The following is an 11,996-nucleotide window of genomic DNA, read 5'->3' on the forward strand; positions in this document are numbered from 1 at the left end:
AGAGGTCACTTGGCAATTCCCCCACAAAATGGGGAGAAAATAATGTTGAATGTAAATGTTTGAATGAATGCATATTTCAGAAGACATATCCCAAAATGGAAAGGAAATATGAAAAAGGTAGATTTGTAAAGATCGCAATATTAAAATATATATTGAAGGACATTCTGAATACACCATGAAATACATTTAGAACTGTAGGCAAGCACTGACATAAATGTCAAAATGGCCATTTTATAATATTGCAATTTAATGTATTTCTTTCGCCTTCTTCTCTGCAGTGCTTGGAGAAAAGCCAAATTGGAAGGAGAAATGCTTAAGAAATGTTCCAACACGTAAAGCTGACAATTCAAATTTGAAATGTTTAACATTTCTGTAAAAAAAAAAAGCCATTATTGAAAAGAACAAAAAGTAGTAGGAGGGCTCCCTAATGGCTCACACAGTAAAAGCCCCTGCTCACAGTGTAGGTTTAGCCCTGTAGCCCAGACAGTGCTGGTTCCCATCTGGACTGAGTCACAGCCCACAGGTTCCCAACCCTTGTCCTGCAGACCCAGGAGTCTACCAGGTTTTCCAGCCCTGTTATCAGCAACTTCCCTGAACAATCTCCATCTGTTCTAAGAGCTGGAAACAACTGACAGGGTTGAAAAAAGACCACCATGAATTCAATTACAGAGCAGTCACAAAGTTTGGAATATGTAAAGTTTCGAAATCCTGAAGTTTCAAACTGCTTCATGGAAACCAGTGGAAAATCTCTCTACCGCTCTGCAATACTCCACACCGTATGGTACGACCCCGCTGTTTGGATCACTTGAAATGCAGCCTGACGTGACGAGACTCTCAGAAGAAGGTTGTGCAGACCTTCACAGTTAGCAGTGTGAATGAAATCGCTATGTTCTCTATAATAATTCGGTTCGGTACACAGTATACCTTATGTTTGCAAAGGTTATTTATGTCAAATGACAGTTACCAATTAAATAATATAGCTTATATTAACTGTGTACAGGTAGTCCTCAAATAATTTGGTTTCAAAGAACACAAAGGCACGGTTCATACACAATTCACAATAGTTTGGAGCGATAAATTTGATACATTCTTCATATTGCCTTAATCATAAAGTTAACTTATTTTATCATAGCTCTAAAGAATGCTAACAGTGATTCTAAAGATGATTCTGTTAAATTAGATGTGATAGTTTGATTTGATTGTGGTGAGAGAAATATGGATATCCAGAGAACACTGGGTCCACCCATTCAGAACTTATCGAATATGATTGGCTGGGAATGGTTGTCTGTTAGCTTCAGTCATTTAAAGAACACTCGCCAATCAGAGGACTGAACCATTGTAGTATAGCAGTTGTATCTCCGCCCCCCTCAGGTACAGTTACATAAGAAGAAGAAGAAGAAGAACATACAGAAGAAAGCTTACAAACGAGAGGAGGCCATTCGACCCATTGTGCTCTTTTGGTGTCAATTAGTAACTAAGTGATCCAAGGATCCTATCCAGCCTATTTTTAAATGTTCCCACATTTTTAGATTCAACCAGATCGCTGGGGAGTTTCCCTCAGTCTCTCAGTAGGACATTCCCTTCAGACCTGGAATAAGTCTGTTTGCTCTCGTCTGAACTGCCTCTACAGCAGCAATATCCTTCTTGAAATGTGGTGCCCAGAACTGTACACAGTATCCAGATGAGCTCTAAGTAGCGCATTGTACAGTCTGAACATTACTGCCCTTGTTTTAAATTCTACACTTTTGACAATATACCTTAATACTCTGTTTGCCTTTTTTATTGCTTCCCCACATTGTTTGGATGGAGAAAGTGAGGAGTCCACATAGACTCCTAGGTCTTTCTCATGCATTACTTAATCTAGTTCTATTCCTCCCATAGTATAATTATAGTGGACATTTTTGTTACCTGCATGTATTACCTTGCACTTGTCCACGAATTTCATCTGCCAGGTGTCGGCCCACAACTGCATATTATCTAAGTCCCTTTGAATAGCCTGTAATGCCAAGATTGTATCTGCTGAGCCACCTATTTTAGTATCATTTGCAAATTTGACAAGTTTGTTAACTATCCCAGAGTTAGCTCCATAAATATTTGGACAGTGACACAATTCTCATCATTTTGGCTCTGTACGCCACCACAATGGATTTTAAAGGAAACAATTTAAGTGAAGACTTTCATCTTTAATTTGAGGGTACATCCAAATTGGGTGAACGGTGTAGGAATTACACCCATTTCTATATGTGGTCCCCCCAGTTTTAGGGGCTCAAAATTATTTGGACAAACTAACATAATCATAAATTCAATTGTGAGTTTCAATACTTGGTTGCAAATCCTTTGCAGTCAATGACTGCCTGAAGTCTGGAACCCATAGACATCACCAGATGCTGGGTTTCTTCCCTTGTGTTGCTCTGCCAGGCCTGCACTGCAGCTGTCTTTAGTCCCTATGTTTTGCGTTTCTTGAGATATTTCAACTTTAGTGCTTGGATAGTGAATTATCTGAAAAAAAAACATTGACTGTAAAAGTTAAACAATCTATTTTGAAGTTTTATGTTAAATATGTTGGGACCTAATTGTTTGATATTCCAGGAACATAACCTGGATATTTACATAGATTTCTATGGATTTGGGTTTGATTTTACTTAACATGGTGAATTCCAGGAATGTAACTACTGAGTTATTTGAGTATTTACCTGTATTTTGCTGCATTAGTTATTTTGGGGTTATTTAAGTCTTCTAAAGGTATTTTATGACCATCTTTACATATTACAGTGACTGGATAGGAACGTCATGAGTTTCTGACGAGTTTTGAACATCCTATATGCCCTATTAGTTCAATTGATTGTGACTGCACTGCAATGCATTAATTAGTTCAATGAAGAGCTGAGTTGGAATGAAAACCAGGGGCCACAGGGCTCCTCCAGGAACAAGGATGGAAACCACTGGTATTGCCATTAGTGGCCTGGATTCCCAATGGGGTGAAACACAATTGCCCAAACACATTGGGGCAGAGTTAGTTTTCTCGGCTCGTCACCTGACAGCAATTCCTGTTGCTTACCTGGCTTAACCAGGTGTTATCAGTCCACCCCTGTATGCTGGAGCGTTGTTGGTTTCTAAAGCAGACTCAGTCGCAGCGTGAAAAGAAGCTACCTCTCTGATAACGCACATCTTACTGAACGTGTGTGTCAGCTGCCTACATCCTTCCTGTGTTTAGTGTGGGGGCCGTGGCGGAGCGCCAAGCTGATTAACAACCGGCGATTCCAAGAGCTAGAAGGATATAGTAGAAGAAAATAAATGTTGATTTAAATTTTCACACAAACAAAAACATCAACATTAAGAAAATAACAGGATAGTGGGATTTATCTTCCACTGTGTGGGACTCTGTTGTAACTCTTCTTCAAACTGAGGCTACCTTCCCTTCTGGTTTCCATGACTCTTTCTGATTTTCTACAGCTGCTATCAGGACGATGAGAATGGGCAGCTGTTAAAATGTGGGGATCGATTTGAATGCGAATAGTATATGAATCTGTAAGTTGTGCCGTCCCCTACTCACATCTCTACCTCACAGAAAGGGCACATTTCAAGTACATCCTGACACAAATGGGACAAAAGACCTAATTGTGCTTAATATGCACAAAATTAGCTTAAGCCTCTAGTGTTGCGAAATTAATTACAGACATGATTAGGGAATCAAGTAACTGTCAGCAATCTTCATGTTAATGTACCTTAATTGTTTGTGATGGAGCATAGCGAAAGATATCTGATGGCACAGAAAGTGTAGGGGACAAGTAGGGAGAGGAATGAAGAGGCAATGGGTCTGATTTGATTCACACACAGAGCATAGGAGTAGGCACACTTTCTATAATTATTATTATCCCTTGGCACACACTTCTATCTAAGGCACGGGCATTCAACATGCAGCCCGTAGGCCAAATGTGGCCTGCCTGACCCTGGGGTGTTTCCTGAGAATTTTAGCGATTTTGTTTTACCTAATTAGCTAGCACATGACACTCCAGTTCTGTAACTGACTGCCGCCAGGTGTCATGCTAGCAGTGTATAGTTAATCGTTGTTATAAATATAAAATTAATGCAGCCCATACACATATGGATTTCTGATCACTACTGAAAAAACTTGGAACGTCCCTGATGTAAGTTCAATATAATTATTCATAAATAAGGGTTTCGATATCAGATCCCTGTGATTTAATTGAGAAACTGACACAAATTAACAACGCTAATTACAGTGTAAAAGGCAAGTAGAGACCACTGAAATTTACATTGAAATTACTAATCCTAATTATAATCAATAAACATGGCTACATTACACATTACACTATTTCACATAATCAATATTGAATAAGGCTATGAGGTTAATCTAAATCATTTAGAAGGCAGCCTCCTGTTTCAAGTATGGATGCATTTAGGCAAAAGCATGAATTCATATGTAGACCTTGTAGAATGTTCTACAGTAACAATCAAGATTAAAATGAATGAAATAAAAAATATACATTCTGGTGTATTATCTCTCCATTCGAGAGCGAACAATAAACTGCAAAAGCGCAATTATCTCAGCGTGTTCTCTATTAAGAGCTGCACTCACAGCACATTAACTCCCAGACTTAAGCAGAGTCTGTCTCCCCAACTGGCTGTGGCTCACAGACAGACTTTTAAAAAAGGAGTTTGCTCCTTTAGTATGCTGTCAGATACTTCACTCTTAACTGCAAATTAAAACTGGTGAACTCTTGCTGTGGGTAAGTAGTCTAGCATAATTACCTCCATTCGCCACACTATTTATAGAGAGCGGGAGAAGAGGACAGAGCGGCTTCTTGTAGCACTGTACCAGAACAGACTGTTATGACTATTAGTACTACTACTTTCATTAATGCTACTAAGACTACTATAGTAAAGCAGAAAATGTACCCTAATTGAAGATTACTGTGGTGAATGTGCTGAGTACTTTCAAAGTCTGGTTTTAATTGTTGGTTTTATTTGTTTTGTGTGTCAATTTTATTTTAAAATTTTTACAGGTTCACAACCACATTATTAGTAAGCTGTGCTGGAATAAACCACTGAAAATGAGTCTGAATGATTATAAAATTAGTCTGGCTGCACTCTGGCTGCTATTTGGACCATGAGACTCCCAGCCGTGCAGATTTGAATGATGTGTGTGTTGGTTGTGGTAGTGGTATAGTAGCAGCAGCAGCAAGAAGAGGCCGAGCTGATTAGAAATTACAGACACCAATTCAAAATTGAAATCAAATGCATAAAAAGATGCATGAGCTGCCTCCCAAAACAGTGGGGTTTGTCCAGTTGTTTCCGCCGGTGGCATGGATATCAACCTTCTGAATGATGGTGACAATTAGGGGACAAATACACATATTTTGCCTCCTTGGCCTACACAGGCTTGGACCATGGCAACACAGGTTACGCACACATGGGGCTCAGTGCTGAAGATGTCTCGCTACCACTTCACTGGCCCCCACCCAGCACTGGGGCCACGGTGACGGACTAGGTGGAACAGGAAGTGACTAACAGGTCTAACTGTCTCTGAGGGGCTGTGACAGGGGTCTGAAGGAAACCCTTAGCACATTCCTGAAGCCCCCCCAACCTTCTCCTTGACAGCGCACAGGCAGACTTTGTGGAAATGCTTTAGTGTTTGCCTCCTGCGTTTGAATGGAGTGGCATTTTTCCACCTTTTTAAAGCTCACAACAGGCAAACAAACAATTACACCACATAATGGACAATTACACACACATTCATCAGCATCGCATCGAGAGAACAGAAGCCAAGGCTTATTGCTTGTTTTTTTTGCAGTAAATAAATAAAAAATAAAAAACATGAGCATCTAAGCATTGGTACTTTAACCCTGTCAGTAGTGATGCTTATTTTGTATACGACCTATAAGAGCTGAGCAATACCTTTGACCCTTACATTATAGCTTCTACCTTTGCTCCCAGGCATTTGAGCCATTCATTATTTTAGTGATGTATAATAACACTTGCTACCACTCTTGGTATCCACCAAACCCAGATTCGTCCATCGGACTGCCAGATAGTGACGCGTGGTTCATCACCCAACAGAAAGTGTTTCCACTGCTCCAGAGTCCAATGGCAGTGAGCTTTACACCACTCCATCCAACACTTGGCATTGTGCACGGTGATCTTAGAGTTGTGTCCGGCTGCTTGGCCATGGAAACCCATTTAATGAAGCTCCCAATGAACAGTTCTTATGCTGACTTAGCTTCCAGAGACAGTTTGGAACTCGATAGTGATTGTTGCAACCAAGGACAGACTATTTTTACACGCTACGCACTTCAGCACTCAGCAATCCTGTTCTGTGAGCTTGTGTGGCCTACCACTTTGCAGCTGAGCTGTTGTTGTTCCAAGATGTTGCTACTAGCTCTAGCAGGGCAGAAATTTGACAAACTGACTTGTTGGAAAGGTGGCATCCTATGACGGTGCCACGTTGAAAGTCACCGAGCTCTTCAGAATGACCCATTCTACTCCCAATGTTTATCTAAGGAGATTGCATGGCTGTGTACTTGATTTTATACACCTGTCAGCAATGGGTGTGGCTGAAATAGCCGAATCCACTAATTAGAAGGGGTGTCCACATACTTTTCGCCATGTAGTGTATATTACAATAGTAGAACCCCCTAATACAATGGATTTCTAAAGCTTTATTTGGATAACTTCTGCCAATGCTGTATGGTGCAAATCCTATGAGAAAACACACAGGCACTACACAATATATCTCTATACAATACAATACACAATACGTACTATTGGTACTCTCTAAACATTAAGCAGCATCCAGATATACATTTTTTCAGTTTTGTCTATTTGTGTCTGCATTTGTCCACCCATCTATCTCTCGTCGTCCTAGCTGCCACGCAAGATGTCATTCATGAGTTTGCGAACACCAGCCAACGTTTTAAACAGTTCAAGGTGGACAAAGGCCCGATCCACACGGTACAAAACTTCCGAAGACAAGCGCAGACCTGGGGGTGTTTTGATGCGATTCTCTCCACTCGCGTAAACAAACGGGCTGCGTTGGGCAGTGCGTGTGGGCCAGTTCTGCGCTCGTCAGGCCTGGGGTGATGCACTACTGGAGACTGCAGAAACAGGACCAGGAACTTACCCTCATAGAAGAGTCTGGAGGCAAGGCAGCGCAGTGCAGTGAAGTGTAGCGCATCAGAGGATTTCAGAGGTCAAGTCTGTTTACAGAGTCAGGAGTCTCTGGACTGGAGGTAGCACACGGAATGCAGAATACAAAAGCAATACTATAGAGAGAAACAAAGCGTAGGACAAATTATGTGAAATCTGCAAGTCGCCCTGGGTAAGGGTGTCTGCTAACAAATAAATAACAACATAGCAGATGACGTGCAGGAATTTAGTATGCTTGGAGGGGCATTGAGAACTCAAATTTCTATTTATAGACAAATCTGATCTTCTGCAGAGGGCAGTGTCAAGCAGGGCAGTGTTGGTGATGTCATTTAAAAGGCCGCAAAGCAGAGAGAGGGAGAGCAGTGACCAGGCGACATGGTTGGCGTCCCACAGTCACTTTAGCTAGAGCCCATGCAGAATTCAGCCTTGTAATCTATCTTCCTGTTTTAGACCCTGTTCCCCCATCTCTGATCGCATCTAACTTGGCACAATGCTTCCTTCTCTTGTTTCTCCGCTTTCCCCTTTTTGCTCTCTCTGCTCCTGTTCTATAGGCTGCCCAAGAACATCAGGACTGCACCATTTCTCAGCCCCTCCTCAAAGCTCATCTGTTCAGACAGCACTCATAGACCCATTTTCTCTCATGCCTCCGAGTGTATCAATAACATACATGGCTGCTCAATCACTTTTCATTTACGGACACTGTTGTAATTCTGCTTTTTGCTTTTGTGCTTTATTCACTGTAATTAGTTGATCCTCTTTTTATCCATACAACAGCACTTAATGTTTTGAATATACTTTGTATTCATTGTGTTTATCTTCTGTAAATTGCCTTGGATACAGGTTTCTACCAAAAGAATAATACTACTATAACAACAACTTCGCACAATTTTTAGGGTGGAGGGGCTGACAAAGCATTTTGGGATGCCCATCTTTCATTAAGGTCTTTATATTTGTGTCTTTAACTGCCCTTTTTGGGGAGGTCCCCGTGGACCCCTCCCTGACCCAAGTCAACTATTCATAGCTAAAGAGACGACCACTCAGTACAAACCAAATACAAAGGAAAGCATTAGGAAATGTCTGCTGGGAAGAACACAGCTGGACAAAATACTTGAAAGACTCTCCACTGGCCTTCATTAAGACATTGGGTGTATGAACCTCTCGATTCAATTGCTGTACTATGCAGCAAGTCCACCGAAGATGGCTCTGACTGCGTGACTTGCGGCTCCAGTCGCAAGGTGGCCCATAGATAAAACCCCTTTGTGCCCAGAACAACTCGTTAAGAATTAGCTTTTTATGTCATTTGGCCACCTGCAGGCCCTTTAACTATGGTTCAGCTCACCAGAATACAAAAAAAAAAAAAAAAAACACTCATTGGGTAGGAATTGACATTCATTCATTCATTCTTAACAACACTATTGACTTTTTCTAAATGTTAAAATGCAAGGAAACTCAAACTCCTCAATTAGCTTCTCCAGTTCTTTTCACTGCCCAAAGGTCTTATTTCTCCATATGGAATGAAAAAAACTCTGGTGCTGATTAGGGCTTAGAGACAGAAATGTACAATAGATACAGAGTGGGGGATTGCCACGCTCAGACAGATCTACTGGTTCTTCGAAACTCTCCTCTTCAAACCCACGTGGGCTGGCAGTTGTGCCATTGCATTTCCCCTTTATAGTGTGACACAGTGGGAAGAGACAGCCTGGAATACAGGCATGTAATTTAAATATCATAGACAGACTCGGAAATGGCAACAAATGGTGAAAAAAGAGTTAACCAAAAATAAAAAAAGACACACAAAAAAAACATCCCCCAACCACAAACAAATCCCTTCAAGAACCCAAACGAGCTCGTTAGCATGGCTCCTTCATTATTAATTGCGGTACAGCTGTTCCTTCAGCACACTTGAAAGCCAAAGAGCCCTCCTTTCGAATCAGCAGCTCCACAAACACAAACGGCGCAGAAAAACAACTGCGCGATTGCCCCTTTCATTCTGATTAACATTGCTCGCTCCCTTGTACATTTACCAACATACATACATACAAATAAACCAATCTCAATTACAAAGGGATGCTGAAATTTATACCAAAAAAATTAGAATTACAGTTGCATCTTGGGCTATAATTACATTTCCAGATTAGGCTATTGGGTGTTACAGTAATAGCTGTACAACAAAAATAAAATGTTTGGCGACAATCAGAACTGCAACGTGAACACATTAGCATCCCAACCCATCAACCCGCTGCTTAGTTTACCACACTAGATGCCAGAACAAAACTCACTTGACTAAAGCCACCTGAGAGAAAAGACAAGGGAGGAAAAAAAAAAAAGAAAATAGGGGGAAGGACACCCAAAACAACCTGAAAAACACTTAATGTGGAGGAAGAATTTGCATGACAGGGAAGGCTGTAATTAAGATATTGCTCCTCAGTCATGCAAAAGGGTTATCAGATGCACACAGTATTGTTTTAGGCAGATTTCTAAATAAATTGGCTTTCTAAATAAAGCAGCATGCCACTGAGGGCTCTATGGTGGGGGGGTGGGGGGCGGGAATGCTAATGAACTAATGGCCGACAGTCAACCTTCACAGAAATATGGCTCTGCTAGTGCTAGTGAGTCTACCTCCCAGTACAGAGGAGAACCAGAAGTGTGAGATGAATAAGAAAAATTCTCGCCCATTGATGCTCACCTGGGTCACAAAAAAAGACATGGAGATCTTCAATTGAGCTAATGCTCTAATCATAGGCAGTCACACAGAGCAAATTTTACATCAGAGGATTGCTTAGGCCCGAGGAGTGGATAGTAGTGCAGTCGTTCTATACAGAGATGAGGATGAGTGGAGAGTGGGGTGGGAGGAAACCCTGGTCTTAAGCAGAGGTGTGTTCCCTTTCTTCCCTTTCACACTAACTTAAAGAAAGCCATATTCAGAACAGAAATTAAACCCCACTCTTGAGTTCCAAGCCCACAATCGTCTCCAAGTAGTGTTTCTGCCATTTCAGTGTATTCAGTGTGTTCAAAAGAGCTATCCAGTCTCAATGAATGAATAGAGGAAGACATTTTGAATCACTTTTACATGTCCTCCCCAACCTCCACAGAAAGTACAACAAACTAAATAAATACACCCCAACCACTCACTGTTCACTTATTGACCTTGACAGGCAGTATCTGGATTACTGTTCAAGAGGTAGAGTGATAGAAAAATAGACATAAGGAGATGGAGAAATACTCAATAAATTGGAGTTTCTGGGGCTCCTGAGTGCATTTTATGCCATGCCGTGGTGAAGGCAAGCTGGTATCCAATTTGGCCTGTGTCACTGCCAGAGTTGGCCTGGAGTTTTTGGTTTAATAGTTGGGATGAAAAATGGGGCAAAAACAATTGGACAATCCACATATATATATATATATAAAAAGGTATCCGAGTGTTGCAGTTTTGGGAATATATGCAGACAGTTCAAAAAAATAGGCGATATTTCATGAGGAGCTGCTTTTTTTCCCCTCTCTTTTTATTTTAAGAGTTGCTTGGCAACCAGTGTCAGATGGGAAGTGTGGAGGTGTGGCTGTGAGTGAAGGAGCTCAGCGTGGGTAAGGGTATTAGTTCTAACAGCAGGATAACTCCTCTCAACTCTGCTCCCTACAGTCTCGGCACAATTCTCTGGAACTTTAAATGAGTTAAGGACTCATTTCTCTTTTCTGTTCAAAAGCAGTCTGAAAAAAGAAATACAAATTAAGTGCCTTAATGAAACATTGAAGCTAGAAATGAAAAACAAACTCCAAAGAACAAAATAAATACTGTATTGAACTATTACCATTATTATTATTAAAATGTACTTTGTCCCAAAATCTGTTTAGCAGATGTTCTATTTTTTGTCAGGTTTCAGATGCTGTGATTAAATTCAACATCTTGTCATAACTGGAGTACAACTAGGAATAGGTATAATTTGGTACAGTTGCATTGAGGCCTGAAAGTAGGAGACACTTCTGTATGCAAAGAAATGCAGTGGTGTGGAACAAGCTCCCCAGTCAGTGAATCTCCACACACACAATACCTCTATAACTCCAAAACCATGTTTAAGAAAAAAGTTTCTCATTTACCCCTAAACCTCTGATCTGCGTTGGGAAAGGTTGTTTAAATGTGCTGTGAATCAAACAAGTTCCCACCCAGCCCCAAAAAGTATCCAGAACAAGACCAGCTTGCTTTAGCACCGATTACTGGTACAAAAGATTGAAGGAAAGAACCTCAATTATGTCATCATAATTTTTACAAAAGCATTAAATGATTTTTGAGATGACGCACTGCTAAAGAACAAAATCAGTAAACAGCAAGAGAAGAAAGGTGAAGAGGAGAGCATATCAGACTGCAGTCTCCTGGGCTGCTATAAGCATCCGACAACATAACCCCCCTTCCCCCCACAGACAATGTTTCCACCCGTTGTCCCGATCGAATCCCTGTCTCGCTACCTCCACCCTTCACCTCCTTCTCCCCTTCTCTGGTGTCTTCCTCAGGGCGACAGTTCAAAAGCCTACTGTGCCTCAGCATCTGGCAGTGCAGGCGGAAACAACACGCTACCGCCTGTGTTAAATGTCAGCTTCAATTGGAGACCCTCAGTGGAAACACAGTAGAACAGCATTCAGGTCAAACAGCACAATAGCGCACTTTGATTCTGCGGTGACTGCTCAATTAGAGACTCCCACCCTGTGCTCAGAAAGCGGTTGCTTTGCACCACACTGAGCCACTGCGACCAATTCAGCCTCACGGCAGGAGGGAATGATAGGAGGAGACACGAATCTATGATATTTTGCAAGTGGCAGAATGCCAAATCAGAGTATTAGAT

Source organism: Amia ocellicauda, chromosome 3, assembly GCF_036373705.1.
Source record: "Amia ocellicauda isolate fAmiCal2 chromosome 3, fAmiCal2.hap1, whole genome shotgun sequence".
NCBI lineage: Eukaryota > Metazoa > Chordata > Actinopteri > Amiiformes > Amiidae > Amia > Amia ocellicauda.